Below are 22,321 nucleotides of genomic sequence, written 5' to 3' on the forward strand. Positions count from 1 at the left end.
TGCACCTTTTGGGTTGCGGGTATAATAAATAGGTCATATTGGGTCGATCAGTCTGTTTCTGGGTTGAAGATTTTCTGCAATAATAGGCTCTTGATTTGTCAACGGTGATATCTTCACATTCTGTATCTGTTGTTTTTTTATGAGAATGTATGCACTGTTGGAGGCTTTGACATACTGAATGTTCATTCTTTGTGGGATTCTCCTTCTCTCTATCTCACGGGGTCTCTTGTGTCCCCGCCACGTGAAACAACACAAAAGATTTAGTAAAATGTCACTATACTATGCCACAATATGATCACAGTCTGAAGGGAAGCATCTGGCTTCAGGTGTTTGGGATTCGACAGAAATCAAGTGACAGGATCACCTGCTCACATGAATACAGCAGCTGTGAGTTTTCTAGACACTTAAATGAATATATATATATATATATATATATATATATATATCACAGAAACAGAGCTGCAACTTTTTTTGTCCATAAAATACAGACCTCGACAGACACAAAGGGCCACACAAACACTCACACTCCCGCAAACTTCCTCTCTCTTGTGCAACTTTATTCCCCAGCTCTTCCCGCTGCTTCCCTGCCTTGTCACATACGTTATCGCCCTTTATCACTTTCTCCCTCCTCCCGCCCACATACCACGGGTCTACATCAGCTGGTCAGAGACGAGGGTGAGGGAAGAGAGAGAATCAATAGACTCTTTACCCTGGCCTGTGGCAACGCTCCAAATCAATGGCAACGGGAAATGAAGTTGTAGTCTTTGAATAAATGGAAGACACCGGGGCACTCAGAAGAACAGCTTGGTGCAAAATGAGCAAACCTGGTCGGATTAAAATGTAAAGGAGGTTTGTTAGGCTAATCTGGAAATACTTTTGAGTCCAGAGACTCTATTTGCTCCTGCGTACTGTCTGAGGGGAGATACCATAGGCCTTTGTAATGCGGGTGTCGGGGCATAAAAAGATAACCGGTGCACTGAGTCTCCCCAAAAAAGAAGGAATGGGTGAGAAAAATCAATGAAACTAGAAACACCAGGCCGTGTGTGACAATACAGGTAATATATATATGCCAGCCAAGAGGGAGTCTTGATAACGGAGACAGCGTTGTGTCGGGACTTGGTTCTTTCTCACCTGTTTTACTTGCAATTCAGACTCTCCGTTTATAAAAGACAAAATAACTCCCTCTGGGGTTCGAATGACGGAGGCGAGAGCGACGTGACATCTTGAGCAGAGCACCAAACTGAAAATAAAAGAGACACTCTCACTCAGTATTTTTCACAGTGTTGGGTGTGAAGAACAAAGGATGCTATTGGAAACTGCTCTATGAAGTTAATTTAGTATTTACTGAACTAGTCATGCCAAGAGGGTGAGCGATGACGACTTGTGGCGTGGTCTTTTCTTCGCCGATTAAGAGGTAACTGTGAACCACTGAAAATCTTGAATAACAGGAGTTTACCCATCCCTTCAAAGTCTGCACCATGATCAATAATTCATTCCAACCCTGGCAGTTTATTCAAATCAGTCGGCTCGGAAAAAGAACATAAACAAAAAAAAAGGGGGGGAACAAGAGAGCGAGACACAGGCGGAGAAGCAGCAAGAGGGAAGGGGGATAGAGAGATCAGAATACTAAAGAGAAAAATCAGAGAGACAGACGGAAGAGGGAAATAATAATAAGACAGAGAAGGAGGGAAAGAAAGTAAAAGTCAAACAGAGGGGCTGTCAGCGTGTTGACTGAGAGAAAGAGTTAGAGAGAGGTAAGCTCTGTTTTTTCTCCGAGGACCTGTGTGAAGTAGCTCATACTAAGGCCTCTGGCACCACATCACTCCAAACTGCTTAATTGCAGTCCAATGGGAGTGGAAAAGTCTTGTACAAACCCAAAGGAAAACAGCACCAGAAACCAGGAACTGCGTGTTGCGTAACCAATTATTCTTATACAGTTTCCAGGATTTAAAAAAAAATTAATTCTGCCTGATATTTTTTTTCCCCACAAAGTGAAACTGGCAATATTTTCCACAGGTTCAACTTTGTCACTGCACATGTTTGGAGGGAGGCTGGTGCTCATGGAGGACAGGGGTCTTCTAGAGGTGGTCAACACAGAACTTTGCTGCTAAGTATTCAGGGCCATGTGAATATGCCACCATGCTTCAGCTACATGTTTAACATTTTTGGACGATCCTTCCAGATCACAAATGCATATATTATCATCAAAGATAACCATTGCTACCAAGTCAAAGAGCAGACCACTGTGACATTGACTTGCAATTATCATCCTTCCCTCCATCAGTTATACTGCTGTTCCTCTCAGGGTCGCAGGGGGGCCGGAGCCAATCCCAGCCGACACTGGGCAAGAGGCGCCGGCCTATCACATGGTCTGACACACTGTAGAGACAAACAGCCATTCATATCCTGTGGAAGGAAACCGGAGAACCCACAGAAAACACATGCAGGCATGGGGAGGACATGCAAACTCCACACAGAGAGGCCCCGCAAACAGAGCTTTCTTGCTGTGAGGCTACATTGTTAACCACTGCACCACCTCCACTTCCTCCCCGCCGGATACGGGTGCTGCCATCCTGCTCTGGTGATGCCGTTTGGAGCCAGAGTCTGTGTAGTAGTTATGGTGAAGTGTCAAGGTCCTGCTGATAGACCAGCACGACTGTCAGTGTCCCCGTTGAATCATGACATCTCTCGACAATGTTATAGCATCAATTAACTCATCAAAACAAAAAATGACAAAAAAAAAAACACAAAACAAACATCAGAGTGACGAGTACGAAGAATTAAGAAAATTGTATTTGGTGCCCGCGTCCCATCTGACAGCCTCCAGGGAGCGATCGAGCTGTTGGGGAAGCTGTCATGTCGTCCATTTTTATCTATAGGCATTGGCACTACCGTGCTACCCAGCAATTATCATCAGTCTTTGTGATTTCATTGCATCAGGAACCAAAACTACGGCCAAAGATACCGCTGAAAAAATATGATTTCTTTTTTACACATTTTTGCTTGAGATAAAAGCAAAAGCAGTGATAAAGATGATTGGGAAATCCTGCAACATCAGCATGTATACGTATTCAATGTAAGGCCTTTGAGGGTCCCCAGACTAGACGAAAGCGATAGCAGAGATATGAGTCCAGTTAAAGAATATTCATCACTGTCATCCCCCCACATACAGTACAGACATCTGTGGCCTGGAGGCTACTGGTTCCCAGCCAAGGTCTGTGGTTTCATGCACGTATATACTGTATGTCGTAAGAGTCATGTGGCTTGACGGATAGCTGGCGTCTGGAATGTGTCTGAATTATTGAGCGTCTCTCAGAGCAGAGGTGTGATACATGTGTATGGATTTAACTATGCGTGCGGCGAAAGCTCTTTTACAGACAGCGTCGGTATTTCTGAGAGAGGTCAGCATGGTCTGCCAGCTGGTGTTTTGACTTGGTGTTAGATTTCCGATTTTAGTCTCACTGTAAAAGTCATGTAGCAGATGTCTGCGGAAGAGTCGTCTTGCATCCGTTCTGAGCCTCTCTCCGCCCACGGTACGATGCGGTTTTGAAAAAGTAAGAAGCGGCAGGTGTGAAGAACAGAAGAGAGGCGAGGTTCCGAGACTGGGCCACGTCAAAGAGAGAAGAACGGGGCCGGCGTGGTTATTTTACACACTGCAGAGGGACGGACGGGGACGGTCCAAGCCTCTATGGGGCCCAAAGGACAATTTGATATGGAGGCCCCCATCGCCTCGGTGCCACCAATGCATTTTACATATATAATGAACAAATTAATATATAGAATTTAAAAAAATATCTTTCCTGTAATATTTTAAGCACTCTTGGTGGCCATCTAGTGACCACAAGCTGTTTAGGTGCTTAATTCACTTACTTTTAAAAAGTAAAAACCATCCATGTGTGGTTAAAAACATGTATCACAGACAGTACACTACAAGAAATTCAAAACGCAAATATCCATAGAATAAGATAGTTTGTTAGCACCTTCTCAGCAGCATCAGCGGTGATAGAAAAGTGATAACGGTACCTCAGCCTTGGCCGCAGTATCATTTTATACAGCAATCTTTTTGGATTAAACGTAGTTCTACGCTATCTACGATATATTAATAGAAACCGTTTATTCTGGCATTCAGAGAACTTATCTGTGAGAGACGGGACTAGTTTGTTTCAGCCCACTTGACCCGTGTGTCTTCAGGTGGTAGGGTGAATCCCACAGGGGACGCTGGGGGATCATGTAAATTCCACACAGAAAAAAAAAATCCCAGCTGGCAATGTTGGAGACCAGGACCTTTTTTTGTCTGCAAGGCCATTGTGCTGACCAGTGAGTGTCAAAGTGGTGTATTTGAAGCTGGATCATTTGAATAAACTCTTAGTTTGACCTCCTCCTCTGCTGTGCCAACCTTCTGCACCCATACCACTTCTTTAATCTCTAACTCCTCTACTCTCTCATGCTAGTACTGATCCAGAGCACTGTACTTTCATGGCTACTCTGTCTTTCTCTCTCAATGTTTTCTTACTGTTTTCCTTTCTGGTCTGTGTTTGATGCCTGGTTCTGTGATCATGTTGTTCTTCTCTGTGACCTGCTCCTCCAGCAAGCTCACTTTCTGTCCCACGGTGTCATGACCCTTTTAAAATTGTTCCCGAGAGGAGCCCGGGTCCTGTTTTTGTCCTCCAGACAGGCGTGACCCTGACCATGTCTTCCTTCCAGAAACCATCCCTCCGAGGGGATTGCAGTTCCTTTATATTCTCTCTGATCTCCTCGGCCTTCTTCCTGATCGTGATTTCAAACTGTTCTCGTCTGGCCTTTCATAACCTGCCTGACATCCTGTTTACTGTATGATGAACTTTTTCCGCTGAATAAATAGTTTCTTATCTTCCGTTTATTCATTTCTCACTCCCACAGACAATCATCTTCCCCGTGGCTTTATTTCATCTGTTTCCTTGACCTCACAAAACCAAAACAAATCTCATACTATTGGTGTTCTTAAGAGTATTAAAAGGATGTTCATAATGAATCTTTACAAAATTGTAGTAACATAATGCTCGGTGATGAATGGATGGACAAGAGATGCATACTTTGGTATACAGAAAACACTGTTATGTTGCTACACCTGCAATGAGATGTCTGCTAAGTACCCAGAAATTGAAGCATCAACATAAATTAGTTCACATTTGAGCGTGACTTTAACGCATACAGCTATGACAGGTACGCTTTTCATCATCTTATTACAAAGGTAGACAATGAGCAACATAATCAGGAAACTATAGGACACATTCATCTGTATAGATATTGCTCATCTACTGAGCGAGACTAAATTTTCAAGTCAGTGCAAACTGGGAATGGCAGAACAATAATGGGCTTGTGTTAAACATATTCAGCGTTGTCGTCCCATAGGCACATTCTATATGTACTGTATGCACAAATTAGATTTCTTCATGTTGTGTATGTATGTGTGTGGGTCTATGGGTGTGTGTGCACACAGGGAGGATGCACATTAGAAATGTCATTCTCTGCAAATTATGGGCGAGGAAGTTAATTTAGTTAGAAGCTAATTAGCATGAATAAAAGATTGCTCGGAGTCCCTCAGGGTACCACACACTGTCAGGCTTTCCTTCAGACTCCCTCTGCTTCCCCCAGCCCCCCCTCCCCACCCTTCTTCAAATCCAGTTTGACTACATAGAAGGCACATTTGGCTTGGACAACTGAAACTTTTTGACTTTACAGTGCCACTAATGCTCCTGGTAGTCATTTGGTAAAAATAAATGGATAGTCAGTTCATCAACAAAATGTCCTCATCCTTTAAATTGACTAAGCACTACAGTAAATGGGCCAAAGCTTCTCATTGGTCGAATCACATGAACTCACAAGTAAATGTCATCCTCAGTTTTTTCCCTCTAAGAGAAGTGCAAAAAGATCAACATCTTAAGTTAATTTCTTCATCTTAGAACTAATCCTTTGATATTACATGAGAGCAAATATAAATAAGAGAAGCTGCAGTTACCAGTCATTGCAGTTAATAAGATGTCATCCTGACTTCTTCGGGCAGACCCACGACAAAACCATACCAGTGATTTAACTGCAAAGCCAAAATCTGCGGCAGGGATTTCACATTAATCAACAGCTTTATTTACTTTCAACATGAGTCACAGTGAATCTAAGTGTTTTAATTTAGTGAATATCAAGTGTTGTCATTGGAAATATTTAAATGACTGAGCAGGAAATGTAATTTATTAAACATTTAATCCTTTGAACATAAAATGATTGCTCTCCATTCCAGGGCAGCAAATATTTGATGGGAATGTTGTGACCAAACAGAATGGGTAAACAGCTATCAACCAACTCTCAGTTCAGTTCTGCAGGTTGTGTTAAAATTAGGGAAGCGTTTTAAATCTCTCTGTCAAGTGGGCTCTTTCATCTGAAGGATCTGATGAAATCTCACAGAGCCTCCGGTCTTTGCTTTAATACCGAGCGGGCCCTTCGCAGTTTAGCCCCCGCAACTCCACCAATACCAATCACCCTCACATAAAAGAGGACAAAAGCAAGTTTGGATTTGGATGGTCTAAAAAAAAGTCTTTTAAACTGGGAACAAAATATCACTTGACATAGGATCTCGCTGATTGGAATCCAACCAAAAACAAGAAATTCTACATACAATCATCATAGAGTCATTATCATGATTTTACTTAACCGAAACATTTTCGTATCAGTTGTATAGATAATAAAGTCTGTAATCAAATTGTTAAAGAGACTGCCAATACCCAACCTGGATTTGTCTGCAGTTTCTAATTGTCTGATTTCCTCTATACTGATTTTTCATTCAATAACTTAATATATGGACGCTCCTTCTCCGTTAGAACAATCCATCCAATCGATGTCATATGAAAACTCTTTTGTTTAGTTTTGTTATGTACAGCACTTTAGTGACATTTCCCACTCTCTTCCCTACTCTGACATTCCAGATTCCAGATTCAAGAAAACTTAATTTATCCCCAGGGGGTAATTAAGGTAAGGCACGTAGAGCAGACAAACAACAACAAAAACAAAAAACAAAAATGACTAAGAATAAATAGATACATTTGTATGAACAGAATAACATGATCCAGGATTGGCATAAAACAAACAATGAATAGGTTGTCTTATGATTGGATGATAGAAGTTGCATTGAAAACGAAGCCCCAGTCAAGCCCTGCTGTCATGCTTTTAGTGGCACCGTATCTAAAACCAACCATCACGTCATTATATACCAACAGTAACATAGCATATAAAGTCAGGTACATAAATGTTGATTACAGATCTGTATCAACAGGAGGGTCATGCCAACGGACTTGAGGTAAGTTTTATGATCCTAATTACAGCCCTGTAGCTCCAGGAGGGTAATGTTCCCGGTAGTAGGGATGCAACAGCAGATGTGTGGTGTTTCTCTGTCATATCTCATGTCTTCCACTGCGTTCTGCCTGATAGATGCGATTTATACATAGCATGGGGGAAGAACACTTCTCCCCTCTGACGTTCACACCCACCACACTCCTACGAAACGCGCACGCCGCCGTGTACGCGCTCCGCCGTCTGTTCACAATTCCCAAATCTGACATTTTGTTTCCGCTGTTTTGCATTTTCTGAACTCTGCCGAGATAATTCTCACTCGCTTCCCCTTCCGCCTTCCCTCCATCCCAGCAGGCACACGGCAAGGTGACAGCATCCATCACCCATCAACCATCACATATCATCTGCTGACTGGTGTCTCAGAGTGAGGAGTCTTCAATAAAAGTCACATTCATTTCCAGGAATTGGATGTGAAACTTTGTGTGTGTATTTATGTGTGTCTGTATTTGGCCCATCACACCAATGAGTGTGTGCTATATCCCCTAGATACCCTCCGTAATACATGCAAGAATGCCTGAAACACACACACACACACGATCACATTCCTCTCTGTCCTTGTCACATAGCTGTCAATTGTGTCATTGCCTGACCTCCACGTCCGCTTGCATACGTTTGCTCTTTTCCTTCATTAGCATGATCAATAATGGCTTTCTGCATTAGAAGATGAGTCAGAGTGTGTGATGAACGAGTGCGAGCAGTGAGTGCACAAGGACATGGAGAAGCACAAACAGGAGAAATGCTCAGTAATCCCCCACACATACTTGATAAATTAATACAAACACCTCTATGTCTTCATAAAAATGTGTGTCATTATACCTTCAAAGTGTCAAAAAAATCCCACAGTTTTTTCAGTGTTGCTGACAGGGAAGGGATGCAGGACTGCTGGTCTGTCCAAGTGCCTTTGGTGAGGAGGAGGAGGCTGCCTCCTCTGAGAATATCACCATGTTTTGTCCGTCGCAGACACGCTGCCCGGTCGAGACAACAACCCCCTGACAGGCAGAATGCAGTGGAGACACACAAATTCTCACCTTCAGTCTGAAGCCGATAAAGAACTGGGCAATTCGTTCAAAAGCTGCACGTGAAGAAGCCTGTGGACAGCAGAGGAGGGGAGAACAATTCAGCTACAAACATCCCCGGAGCGAAGCAGTAGACGGAGAGCGGTGACACATGAAGGGCTTAATTGGCCATTTCAGTGAAAGAGACAAACTATCACTAAGCTGACATCTTGGCTGACGTCTCTGGAGCGCAGCGTCATATACAATCGGGATGTGTACAATAGGCAGACTGACATACACGGACACAGAACTCTGTACATCCACTTAACCATCCGCAAATGAGATGTATGACATTGTTCTCAGTAAACATCAAGCTGGACCAAATGATGAAGTCCGTGGGCTTATCTTGCAAAATGTATTTTTAAAGGGTCAGTTCATGAAAAAAACCAAAACAACAACTACACTTTGATCTCTATTTTTCCTCAACTTTTGTTGGTTTCTATAATTTTTTCTTTCTTTTGGGGACAGTTTTTCAGAACCAATGATTACTATGCGCAGTGGGATCAGGGGAATATTCGGAGAAACTGGGACGTGGTTTCTGGAAAGAAATGTTGACATTAAAAATTTAAATGCAATTTTTTTTCAATTCTGTGAGCAGCACATTCAATTTCATTCACCTCCATTACACTAGGAAAGTGGTAGGAACCACAGAGAGAGAAGTCTCAAGACCATCTGGCGAAATAAAACTCAAAATAATCCCAACAGTTAAATGCATCTAGGGGAGTCGGGTTAACTGAACCCTGAGATACATACATGCAGGTCTGATAGGAAAAGCATCAATTCATCCCAGGCTGCACACAGGTTTTAATACATATGTGGTTGTTCATTTCATTCCAACTATTTGTGTGTTTGCATTCCAGTTGCGTGTGTTTGTGTGTATATTCTCCTATATGTGAAGCACAACAGTAGCTTGGGAATGAAATAAATCGCTTTTGGGTTTGTATCCTGTATGTGTGCATGCGTGTATGAGGCTTTGTGTGTATTTGTATGTGTGAAGCGTATGCTCTTAAAATGCGTGTGTGTGTGTGTGTGTGCGTGTGTGTGTGTGTGTGTGCAACCCACTGTATCAGTTGGAAGGCCACAGCAGCTTCATATCCAGGCCCGGAGATGGGGAGCTACCCAGAGGGATCACCTGCTCTTTAAAAAAAAAACACAGCCACACAATCTCTGTCAGTGGAGCACAAACACAACACAGGTTTTGTGATTAGAGAAGGAGGGAAGCTGGGATGGGATGAAAACAGTCGAGAGAGACGAGATGACGAAGAGACGAGCGCTGCACTGGTATTCCCATGGTGCGCAGGAATGTGGAAATGGAAAGAAGATTAAAAAGAGAATTTGACATTTCACTGTCCCCTTTTCTACTTGAACGCCTACTGAGGGAAACATCAACACAGCTATTTAAAAACATGCCAAAATGCCTTTTTACTGAAATTAACAAGAGCATACAGTATTTTTCTTTTTCTCTTTTATTTCATACTAAATCAATCGCAATGTTGTTGGCAGCCTCGGGAGATTGAAAAAGAAGAAATCTGCTTTACTCTCTTTTCTGTTTGATGTGTTGTATTTTAGACCTTATCACTGCAGGGAGTTGCCTAACTAAAATTGAATAATTATTCTCTGTCAGTCTCTACCCGTTTCTATTATCCCATTCTTACATTCCTACACCCTGTCGGCCATCATAGGCTACGAAGACTCAGCTGAGTTAGAAATAATTAGCCTCCACCCCCCAGCCCCCTGTCCTATATTAAGGTTTTCCTGAAATTCGCTGGAGAGTGACGATCTCTGAGCACAATCTCTACAGCAATGCTAAATATAACAATGGATGTTCTTGTAATAAGTGCTTGGAGAGCAAGACTGAGCGGGTTGAGGAGAGGGGATGGTGGTGGTGGTTGGAGCAGCTGGCGAGACCTGATCTTTTAACATTTCTAAGGTCAAATGTCATGTCAAGTGTTTATAACAGCTATCAAAATCAAAAGTTCAGGTTGTAAAGATGCATTTTAAGCAGACAGAAGGTGAAAAAAAAACCATAAATTAGAAGTTGGGTAAATCATTTGAGAGAGTACTTAAGCTAAATGCTAATTGTGGCATGAATGCTAACATGCTTACAGTAGCAATGTCAACATGCCAATGTTTACAATGTCCCCATCTTGGTTTAGTTAAGTTAGTTTTGCTTAGTTGAGGCTGATTCATTCCTCAAGGGAGGAAGGAGGAATTCACTGTTCATAAACCAGAGCAGATTGAAGTCTTGACTGGACGATGGCTCAGATGAGGACCATTAAAGTTCTAACAAGACACCATGTCCTCCTCAGTCAGGAGACAGCAAATGACATGGACATTAATCTGATAGTTGTTATTGATATTTAACTCAAGAAAAGGGGGAGAGAGGAGCGAGGGGGGGAGAGAGAATACAGAGAGATACCAGGTTGTATAAGTGTTGTTTTAAAGCACTGTCAGACTGGTTGTTATAATGACGATCACAACTGCAATATCCATAGATATAATGGTGTGAACCACTGCAAACATTGTTACTGTCATCAGTATTATTGGTTGAGTTGTAGCGTTATATCTGGATCCTGCAGCTGCAGGGTCAGAAACACCTGCAGAACGAGGACAGGGAGGAGAAGCACAAACTACAGGAGAGGGCAAAACACAGAGTTAATGACTTACAGTAGTGTGATATAAATACATGAGGGAGAGAAATACAGACAGAGAGAAAGAAAGAAAGAAAGAATATGTGCAGCATGGGAGTTTCCCCCAGCAGTCTTGGTCTATAGCAGGATAACTAAGGGATGGTCCAGGGCTCACCTGAGCCAACCCTGACTACGAGCTCAATCAAAGAGCCTGTAACCTTTAAATGCAGAGAGGATGTCTGCCTCCTGAGCCCAAACTGGGACAACCACAAGTTACAGTGGGCTTTAGAGAGCCAAGTGAAATATTTAGAGTTCTGTAAGATATGATGGATCTTGGTCATTAAGGATTTTATATTTAAGGGGAAGAATTTTTTTCCATTCTATTCTGAATTATACAGAGGGACAGTGCTCATGCTGCAACACTGTGGATCATCTGGATGAGTTATTGGGACATCCTGATAATAAGGACCTGCGGTAGGTTAGCTTTCTGCTTTCTGGATATAGCCGGTGAGAACTATAAGGTACAGTCAGGTACTGACAGGGTACAGAAATAGCATCTATCCACCTCCACTTCACCCGTCAGTCAGGGACACAGTCACTTAAAGCACCTGGATCACAGTGGGCGTCGGCGGCGCCCACAAAACCCACAGCTGTGAATCCCTGGTGGCTTTCATCAAGGCAACCAAGCTGCCGACATCAAGCCAATAATCTGCATACATAAATATCCCCACATTACGCTGTACTCCCCCATGCCAGAGGAAGACCTGTGATTAAATTGTACATCCGGATATAGATCACTGTCATCCATCTTCGTGAATCGCTGTCAGAGGAGCACTAGCCTTACTTTGCAGTCGACAGCATTCTCTTGTCCCAGCCTTGTGGAACCCCCCTCCGATCATATCTGCTCAAATATCAACTATCAAACTATGATTCATTAATAAAAAAATCCACGCAGCATTGCTGTGAGCCTCGAGCCTCCAACCTCAACATATTCCACTGTTTAGCAGAAGCTGCTTAGTGAAGAACAAGTACAATTGCTCACTGCACGCAAGAGTTAAACTCAGAAATAATTACCCAAGTCAATGGGTGCTGCTATCTCCGTGAATGGTTGAGTGCTCAGGCGAAAGCTATTAAGTTTTTCTTTCAATTTTTTTTCCACAGGATTTCAATTAAAAGCTGTGGGAAGTGGTGGGCCTATCTTTAAACGATAGACCCCCAGTCGAGGGAGGACCTATTGTCATGTCCTCATCAACACTCCAATTAGAGTTTCCCTATTATCTTTTATCAACAAAAAAAAAGAGGGTATTAGTACAGAACCACCGTATCCTCCTCTCCTAAAATAACTCTTCAGCTTTCACCCCATAATTCCATTACAGGAAGATAGTCATTCATCAATTAGAATGGTAATTTTCCTTAATGACGCCCGGTCTCGCTGAATATTGAATCAATTGTCCGTTCATTTGGATCTCATGCTTTGGCTCAGTAATATCTCATGTATATATTATGAGATATGAATGTAAATACTGGGGATACATGTGTGAGAATGCAGGGCAATTGAGAGAAAAACAAACAGTGGGAAGTAAATGTAGAGGACAGTTATATGGCGACACTTAACAAATCCTCCATATCAAAGTTCAGCCAGGACCCCTGAAGTCAAAATGTATTCATTTCAATGATCAAAATAAGTTGTATTTAGTGGTATGGCTCTGTTCTGGGACCTCCCTGCCCGTCCATGTTCACAAGTGGTAAGCATGAGGGGGGGCGAGCACCCCTCTCTACCCTCCCAGGAGCCTTCATGGATCGTGAGGTAGGGAGAACAGCAGCTCAAGACCCCTGGCGCAGAACAGAGCAGGCATCAATGACAACACATGACAGTGATTATGTCAGATACTGCATGAAAACGCGGTGCCGGGTCAGAGGCGGGTTGTGAAGTGGCTTGCAGCTGATGTGGTCTGGCATTTTCTCAGCTGATGAACTGGATCGTGGCTGAGCTTGACTCCGTGACCTGACTGACCTATATGCTCAATTATTATCTTCATACTATAATTAGCTTAGCATTCTGTTTCCAGAGACTTACAAACCATCCTTGCTATTCCAAGTTTCATAAATATATTTTGACCCTAGATGACCTACCTCTAATGCACTCTCTGTACCTTAGTAAGCATATTACAAGGCAACATTTATTGAGCCAACATCCATCCCCCTTTCACAATTTTCTCTATCACTGTTTGAGAGGGCAATCAACTCTCAGTCAAGTATTTCCCTTCATCCGTTCTACTCAAACAGAACTCTCAGAACACAATCCAACGTGAGAAAAATGAAGTGTTCAGGGCAAATAAGCAAACGGCAAATTCGAAATTTGTCATTGGTTGTGTTTTCTCTACGTCTTTTGTTTTGGGTTTCTTGGTTGAAACACGTCATGGTGATGCCATTGAACGAAATAGCCCTTTTCAGAAACAAGAAAAACTGTGAGCGTGACTCTGCCTTCCGGAGATGATGAAATGAATTTGTTCCGAGGCCTCGAGGACGATTGCTGAGAGCACAGCCTCCGTAAAGTGGAGGTAAGTCAATGCAGAGGGCTGCGTCACCGTGAAAGAAGCCAGACTATCAGAGGAGAAGATGTCAGGGAGGCAGCACGAGTCACGTCACTGGTGACTTTCTGGAATGAACAGAAATGGTTTGGGCTTCATGAAAGACACCTGCTACCTCAGAAGACGTCCTCAGACTCATACACACAACATCAAGGGATGCGTGTTATCGGTTGTGACACATGCTGCTTATTTGTTTGTCTCCAGTAATTTGCTGCACAACACAGATTTTCCCAGCGGCCCGCAGGTTTGTGTGCAAGTGTGATTTGTGTGTTAGTGTGTGTGTCCTGCTGAGGCACCAGTCTGGGGTGTCTATTGGTCCCTCAGTGCGAAGGTTCCCAGCCTCATTTGAAGCAGTTTGACTGTGCGTTTCTGCGATGTGTTTACCGACTCACATGCGATCCACGGAGCGAAGTCACGCTCCCCATACAGAGTGGAGGGCAAGTAATGGCCGCCTAATCGCGTTTGGACCCACTTGGCCAACCTGGTTTTTACTTTGACACGGTGCTGTTATCTGATTTTTTCACATTGTTGTTGTGTCTCATTGTCTGTTGATGTATTTATATTGAGAAAATGTTTGCTTTGCATCCCTTTGTCCTAGTATTTTTGTTCTTTACCTTTCTTACTCTGAAATTTTAAAATAAAAACCGAAGATCTGTTTCTGACCATACAGAATATGAAAAGGATTTTTTATTTTTTTTTATAAATGTGACCAAAATTCAATTTACCCACCTGTCACTAAATGCACCGTAGCGTGATCAAATGATGAATGTTGCATTAACTCAATGCACTGGCACAGTCCGTGACCCCTGTGACACAACATCAGTCAAACCACACATCTATCCATCACCTCCGAGAAATGGTTCTGCCACCCGCTTGGAGAGAGAGATACACCTTTCCCACCTGTTTCCATTTCCCTCTGCGTGAGATGGAGGCAGGAGAGCGAGGAGAACCTGGAGAGGAGGAGGAGGCGGAGGCGCAGCGGTGGCGGCGGCGGCTTCGGGTTGAAGGCGTGCTAACGGGGAGAGAGAACAGTCTTCCACACATCCATCCCCTGTGCTGTCATGGAGCATCAATGTGGAACACTGACGATGGGAGCCTCGCTCCCTCCCCGCCCCGACACCTGCTGCTCCTCCATCTGCTGCAGCCACACGGCCTCATGCTTCTCCGGTTCACCCCCGTCTGCACATTCATCCATACATCCATTCATTCACCCATCCTCATCAACAACCAAATGAGAGAGGAGAAGTCCTGGTATGCAAAGGAGTTAGGATGAAACGCTTCAACCGGTGGTACAAACTTTCAAAGACTCTGCTGCAGCTGCTCCCGGATCCCGTTGCGTATACTGGAAGAGTGACACGGAAAGTACAAGCAGGGAGTCACATCGTCCGCACAGGCTGCACACTGATGTTGAGGAACTGCCGTTGAGTTCATGATTTGGCCCTCAGGTACACACACACAAAAAGAAAAGGCAGGTACTTATCAGCCAAGACATTCGCATCGCTGCTTTCGTCTGAGACTAAATGAGAAGGAGCAGAAGAAAGAAAAACACACCTTCATGATAATCACAGTTTGTGCACCGAGTGGTTGACCGCAAAGAACGGGTAGCATTTGTGTTGTGCCTGTGTAGCGTCTCGTAGCATCAGGTGTAGTCGGTGCCTCTTTTCATCACAAGCCCTAATGAGCAGCTGTACCGCGGCGAGCGTGCGCTCGCCGAACCCCAGCTCGACTCCTTGAAGAATGCGCCGTCTCGGCTTGATGGGTCCGATGAGAATCTCGAAGTTTCTTACAGGGTCTCTGCAGTGGCTGCGACAGGCTGCATGGCTTCAGTTATAGTCCATTAAGCCCGGGATTCAAAGAATATCACAGTCCGTGGGATTGTGTGTATGTGCGTGTATATATTCAGACTGGCGCTCTCTCCTGTTCTGTGCCTGTCTGAGTTGCACTCATAATATCGGGTCTAATGAATAGGTTGCTAAGAGGCGTCGTTGTTTTTTTAACCAAAGCGAACAGCGTGAGCGCATACTGGGGAACTCGCTTACCCCCGGAGCAAGCTTTAATTTTCTCATGAATAATTTGCGCTAAAACAACACCATTTTCAAACCAGCACCTCAGATTTTATGATCGAAAAAGTCCTAATTCATTATTGAATAACTCCCACCGAACCGCGATTAAACATTTATTTCGACCCAGTGGAGAAAAAGCGTTGTTGTTGTTAATGCTGCGCGTCACGGCACCGTGTCAGCCCTAATACTACATCGTGTAGTCTATTGTAGCTGATGTAATTCAGTTTAATCGTGGCAGAACGTTTAACACGGCTGATATGTTTACACTCGCGGGCAACGAGAGAAGTAGCAATGCAGCTGTAAGAGTTTATGTTGAGTGTTTGTGTCATTTTGCCTGGTAGAGGAAAATAAGTCTGGTTTGTTGGCACAAGGTCTGACTGAGGTCACCTCTCCTGACTGCGTCTGTCTGAACTTTTGGTTTGTGGTTTTTCTAATAGAAACAGTTCAGCTGATCCCCTTTGCCAAAGGTTAGTCTCCCTGGCTCAAGGGTAAAACTACCTTGGGTTACTCACTGCACACACACACACGCACACACACACGCACACACACACACGCACGCACACACACACACACACACACACACACACACACACACAAACACACACACACACACACACACACACACACACACACACACACACACACACACACACACACACACACACACACACACACACACACACACACACACACACACACACACACACACACACACACACACACACACAGGCTCCAGAGGAACAGTGACAGGCACAGATGCCCTTGGTTTGACCTGGGAACGCTGCTGCCATGAAAAGGGTGTGACAGCCTCACTGAGCCCTCGTGTATCACTGCTGGTTCATTTAGTAACACATATCCGGCTGCAAGCACAGATGTACACACAGGCATATGCAGTCAATGTCACCACACGCACACACACACACACACACACACACACACACACACACACACACACACACACACACACACACACACACACACACACACACACACACACACACACACACAACCCTCTACAAGGCTGTACAGTGACTTAGGCTGATGCGACTGTAATACGTTTATATTGACAATTTTAACATGCAGTTAATGTTTTCCATATTCTCCATTTTAGTTTAGCACGAAAGCAAGCACAGAAAAGCTTAGCGCTCATTTGCACTGAACAATGAGTACAATTGAAGCTAATGTCTCAGAGTTATACACTAAAATACGAAATGACATATAGATGGAAAGTAAAGAATCACAAAAGCCAAAAGGATGCATCACCTAGACACGATGGATGTTATTTGTCAGATAATTCTCCCATACGATACGTATGAATGTATTGTTTTGAGATTTCTTTCACTATTTCTCAGCACTAAACTATCGCATGCTTGTTCTAAACCCTCAGTCTTGGTTGATGTAAGTTATTTGAGTTATTGGTTATTTGGCTATCTCACCATGTGATGGACTTGGAAATAAATGGATGAAAACAATGTGTTTTTCCTCGTAGAATAGTAGGGAGCAGAAATATGATATATACCATAATCAAAAAGGTGGATCACTTCAGTGACTCCCTAGTCGGTCCAATATCTAAATGTGTCCTTCTGTGGCTCCCTGGCTCTGTTCTTTTTTATTTTCTCACAGTGAGTCCACATGCTGAGCGTGATGAGCAGAAATCTAATGAATGCGCCGGTTATTGCAGTGCTGACGGGCCGGGCGGGTCAGAGGCAGGTGCGCCGAGGAGCTGAAGCCCTGCAGAGCAAATGTTTGTTCTCCGTTTCACACAAGGAAGAGTCAACACGACCGGAGAAACCCACTGGACCTTCGTCAAACATCACTGACCTCTGTCTCTTCTTCTCTATCTGTGTGTGTGTGTGTGTGTGTGTGTGTGTGTGTGTGTGTGTGTGTCATACGGGGGGCGGAGGAGGGCGCATAAGTAAGAAGGACCTTGAAATATTTAAATGCAGCTAAACCTCCTCCTATGCATGACTCTCCTACCCCTGCTTTTTAAAACCTAATATCAGGCTCCGTCGGATGTATTGACAGATAACACCGCGACTTTGCGTGAAAACCAATTCACGGCTTCAGGTATTAATGGAAGTAACGTCTTGCATCTGTCTGCCAAATGTGGCAAACGTGGTGTTTATGAATTGCTGATGTGACCTCGTCTGACTGTGTGTGTGTGTGTCTGTGCATGTGAGCACGTAGTTAATAGTTGCAGGTTTGGCATGTGACACGCGGCTTTGTCTTCATTAGAACAACATCGGGCGCATGCACCATCCGGCACAATGGCTTCATTTAGCCCGGCGATCGGCTGAGAGCTGCTCTGTAATAACACAGGTCAGGACCTGAGTGGGGAGCGAGGCGTCCCACTGCCGCCCTCCCACCTCCGTGATGAAAGACGCTGTCAACAATCCCCTTCGCTGCCGCGCTAATCCACGCTGCTAATACACGGTGTGTGAGCAGCATCCTTCCCCCCTCTCTCTCTCTCCAAGCTTTCCCTCCTCGCGGTGCTTCCGGCTCTGCCTCTCTGTTCTCCGTTGCCGTATCCCCGCTGCCTTTCACTCTCATCTCTTATCTGCCGCGCTTAATCGTTCTTTTATTCTGCAATCTCCCCTTACACACTTTCCCCCCCCCCATCTCGTTCTCTATTCCCTCTTGAAGCTTTGCCTCCTTTTTTCGTTTTCATTCATTTTCATTCAGCCTTTTTAAGTCACTTTTCTCTATCTGCTTTCCTCGACTCCTGTTACTTTTTCTCGGTGTGCTCTGCTGCGCACAAGAACAAATTCGGCTCCTCTGGTTCTTGCTCGTCAGAACTTGGAAAGTGCCTTTAACAGTAAGTGCGCGAGCGTGCTTGTAGGTTGCTTGAATATCTCCATTTGGTTCAACTTTCTACTTATTTCACAGCACAGGCACATTTTTACGGTTGCGGTCGGCTTTGCCTGTTCGAGACATGTCAACGTGTATTTCAGAGCGAGTCTTTGAGTGTCCAGCTCACAAGGCAACATGCAAGTCTGTCAGGTTTCTGAATGCTGACCATTAAAATTTGACAACTTTTGAACAGCTTCCTTTCAATGTGATAACAGTATTATCTCCCCAAGTCATGCGACTGTGCAAGACCTGTCTACAGGTGCCTGGTTTGTTTTTTTATTGACCATGGATTATACCAGGTCAATAAGGTGCTGAAGCGGATACAATCCTATCGATTAACCTAACCGTGAACAAGGGTGGTCGGATTCAATGACATCTGAGATATCTACAGGATTAAAATATTCCTCTCTTTAATTATCTTGCCGATAATTCAAGCCTTTTCTTTTCAAGGGAAACTTCTACTAATTATTTCTGCTTCAAATACTAAAATGCACTCACTGCTAACTACCTCAGGATAGTGCTTTTGTTAAGACCTGTGTTTGTGCTCTCGCTTCTTGCACATCTATAAATGTGTAAAAGATCTGAATATGTCTTCCGCCACAGCTGTAGAGGTGACATTACATAACGCTGCATGACACTGTATCTCAGTCAGTCAAACAAATTTGTGTTTTGTGTTGTAGAAATGTGAAGTGGACAGTCTGATACACACTGACAAGGCTGACAAAACAAGTGGAGCGCTGAGACATGTACACGACTTCTCTCTCCGCTGCTCCGAATGTGATGTGTTCAATCAGAAAATATCAGTCTTTCTTGTCAACATTCATTACCCCGACTCCCTGCCACAGGATTTTGTGCTGTGTGCAAGGCAGCGGTCATAGTGCATCTTTTTGTACTTGTGTGTATGTGCATGTCCATGGTTGCGTGCACGTGCACGTGCACATGCACACACGCACACGCACACACACACACACACACACACACACACACACACACACACATTATATAAATCGAGCAGGATTGTTCCTACTCCCTGATGGATAAAGGTCTTTTACTCCAGATAGTAGCTTTCATAGAGATTCATGAGCACACACACGATGACAGTTGGAGAGATGGGTGAGCTTGAAAGGAATGAAGGGGGGGGGGGGGTTGGAGCACGAGGCAACCTGTGAGCTACTAAGATATAAACAGGTGAATGATTTTCTGTTCCCCCTCAGATTGTCTCCTCATCTCTCAGCCTGGCCCCGGTCCACAGAGAGACGGGCTGGAACTGCAGTGCCTTACTAAGCAGCCTTGGTGGACTATCTGGCACAGACATACAGCTCAGCCACTGTCGCTCCTTCTTGCGTTGCTGGCCGCCGTGCGCCACTGGCCAAGCTGTTAAAATGTACAGCCTTATTCCCGGCTCTGAATCGCATTCGCTCTGGGGCTGTCGTAAACTGATACAAGCAGCAGCCCTTAAAGGTACAAACACAGAAGAAGGCCGTTTGTGTGCACACGTAGTCTTTCACTTACACACACACACACACACACACACACACACACACACACACACACACACACACACACACACACACACACACACACACACACACACACACACACACACACACACACACACACACACACACACACACACACACACACACACACACACACACACACGTGCACAGTTACTCACGCATACACATGGTTCGGCCTCAGACGACTGAACATGAAGAGCATCCCGGAGGACTAAATGCTCTGACCTTTTGCAAAGATTCATCTGATTTCCTTGAAGCACTTTGGTTTCGTCTCCATTTTCCTTTCCAATTTGGCAAAAAAAGAAATACATTAAAGGGAAGTTTGATGTGAAATCCGGGAGTTACTATTCATGTGGTCAGATCCAATCAGAGTCACTATGCAGTGTGGACAATGAGATTTCCAGAAAAACACCTGCTGCAGGTTCAGCTACTGCAGGGACCGAACAACATCTTTTCTTTTCTCTGACTGACTGAGGGAGTGTTGGAAAGTGAAGAAAAGCCGTAACAAAGTATGAAACTAATCTAGTTGGTGTGTGAGTGAGTGAGTCAGTGAGTGAGTGTGTGTGTGTGTGTGTTTCAGGAGGCAGATTTCAAGTCATGTGTAATAAAAGTTGGGTTACTTACTACTGACTGCAACTACAGCTGCTCGCACCTTTGTCTGTACACTATTCACAGCATGTGTGTGAACGTGATTCTGCATTTTGTATGCGCATGTTGCTTTTGCATATAGTTGGTAAATCCTTTAACTGTGTAAGTGTTTCATCTTTTGTGTGTTTCTCAATTACCTCGGGGATTACATCTTCTCAAGGGGAAAATAGACGTTGGTTTCCAGGTAAAATCAGTAACTACCAAGTACAAGATGTTTGAACGGGGGATTTGTGTTGGGAACGAGGCTTTCTTCTGTCCCGTCTACAGGAAGCCACGGTGAAAAGACTAAGTGAACAAACAGGCTGAGACAACAGCCAGCCTTTCAGACGGAGTGGCGGTGACACCTCTCTCAGCTAGTCCCCGAGCTGTCAGTCCCGACAGGGCTGTCACCTCCCCCCTCTCCATATCATTGACTTGCCACTGACTTAAAAGCAACGTTTGCCAAGCCCCCTCTGAAGTGATGCATTGTGCTGGAGGAGTTATCATAGGGGACAATATTCTCCCGAAACACAGTCTGTAAGTGGAGCTGAGAGAAAGAGGCTGGCTACTTCACTTTCTCTCCGTGGTTGCTAGGTTGGTTTTCCACACAGGATCACTGGGGCCTCCATGGGCAGCTTGGCGCCCTGCGACAGCCCCCCGCCTCCGACTGCCTCTTGACTGTGTGTGTGAGAGAAAGGGTGGGCAGCAGGGAGAGAGTCATTGCTCTCACTCAGGGTGGCGTGCTAGGACTTCCAATGTCCCTGCCACCCCCTAATACCCCCTTCCCTCCAGCGGCACTCCCACAAGTGTGGCTGGTTCCTGCCGCTCTCTGGCGCTGACCTCAATCCGTCTTGTTAAACCATAATTGGAAATGAGCTAGACATTTACCTCTCTGGATATATATCTGTGAACTCGCCCCTCATCTGGGAAATGTACCTGCGTGCCCCTCTCGCTAAATCAAAGGCTGGGATTTCTCACCTCCAGCTAAAATCATTTAGGCAGATCTGAGCCGAGGGGGAGGCTTGCACTGTCACAGGGAGATACAGTATTTCAAAGAGGCTGCCCCAAGGCACTATTTTACAGCTCCAGAGACAAAGGGGGCAAAATGACTCTGAGTTACCACGCGGTATTCTTTTAGATGACAAATTGAGGTGGGATGCTTCACCCTACTCTAGCTTTTTGCCATCATAAATGATTAAAAAAATGATGCGCAATCGATGCTTACCGGCGTGCTGTTCATTCTGCGACAGTAGACGTGCTGCTTTTCAATATTCTGCTCTGCTGCATATTACATGAGGAGATGTCCCATCGCTGGGACAAAGGGGATTCTCGTTGCCCTACAGGCAACACTAGAACCAAAAAGCAGACACTGCAGTATCAGACTCCTGCGTGTTAATATTCATTAGTTAAGTTGCGCTCAAATGGATCTGTGTTTTAACAAGTGAGCGCTCTCTTGTCATGAATGCAATAAGATGTCGGAGACAAGGATACATGAAGGGACAGACGGACACCTTTTGTACACACACACACACACACACACACACACACACACACACACACACACACACACACACACACACACACACACACACACACACACACACA

At 44.5% G+C, this 22,321-nt stretch overlaps 1 long non-coding RNA gene across 2 annotated transcripts in view; it reads right to left on the reverse strand.

The window, feature by feature from the left end:
- Positions 1-8,272: 8,272 nt before the first annotated feature.
- The window catches only part of LOC118302454, a 170,788-nt gene continuing 156,739 nt past the window's right edge, over positions 8,273-22,321 (reverse strand). For both annotated transcript variants that reach the window (XR_004790556.2, XR_004790554.2), the window contains 2 exons: positions 9,498-9,572; positions 8,273-8,468 (listed from right to left, as the gene is read on the reverse strand). This is a non-coding gene — a long non-coding RNA (uncharacterized LOC118302454). The remainder of the gene's footprint in view (positions 8,469-9,497; positions 9,573-22,321) is intronic.

This window comes from Scophthalmus maximus, chromosome 4 (genome assembly GCF_022379125.1).
Source record: "Scophthalmus maximus strain ysfricsl-2021 chromosome 4, ASM2237912v1, whole genome shotgun sequence".
In the NCBI taxonomy this organism is placed as follows: Eukaryota; Metazoa; Chordata; class Actinopteri; order Pleuronectiformes; family Scophthalmidae; genus Scophthalmus; species Scophthalmus maximus.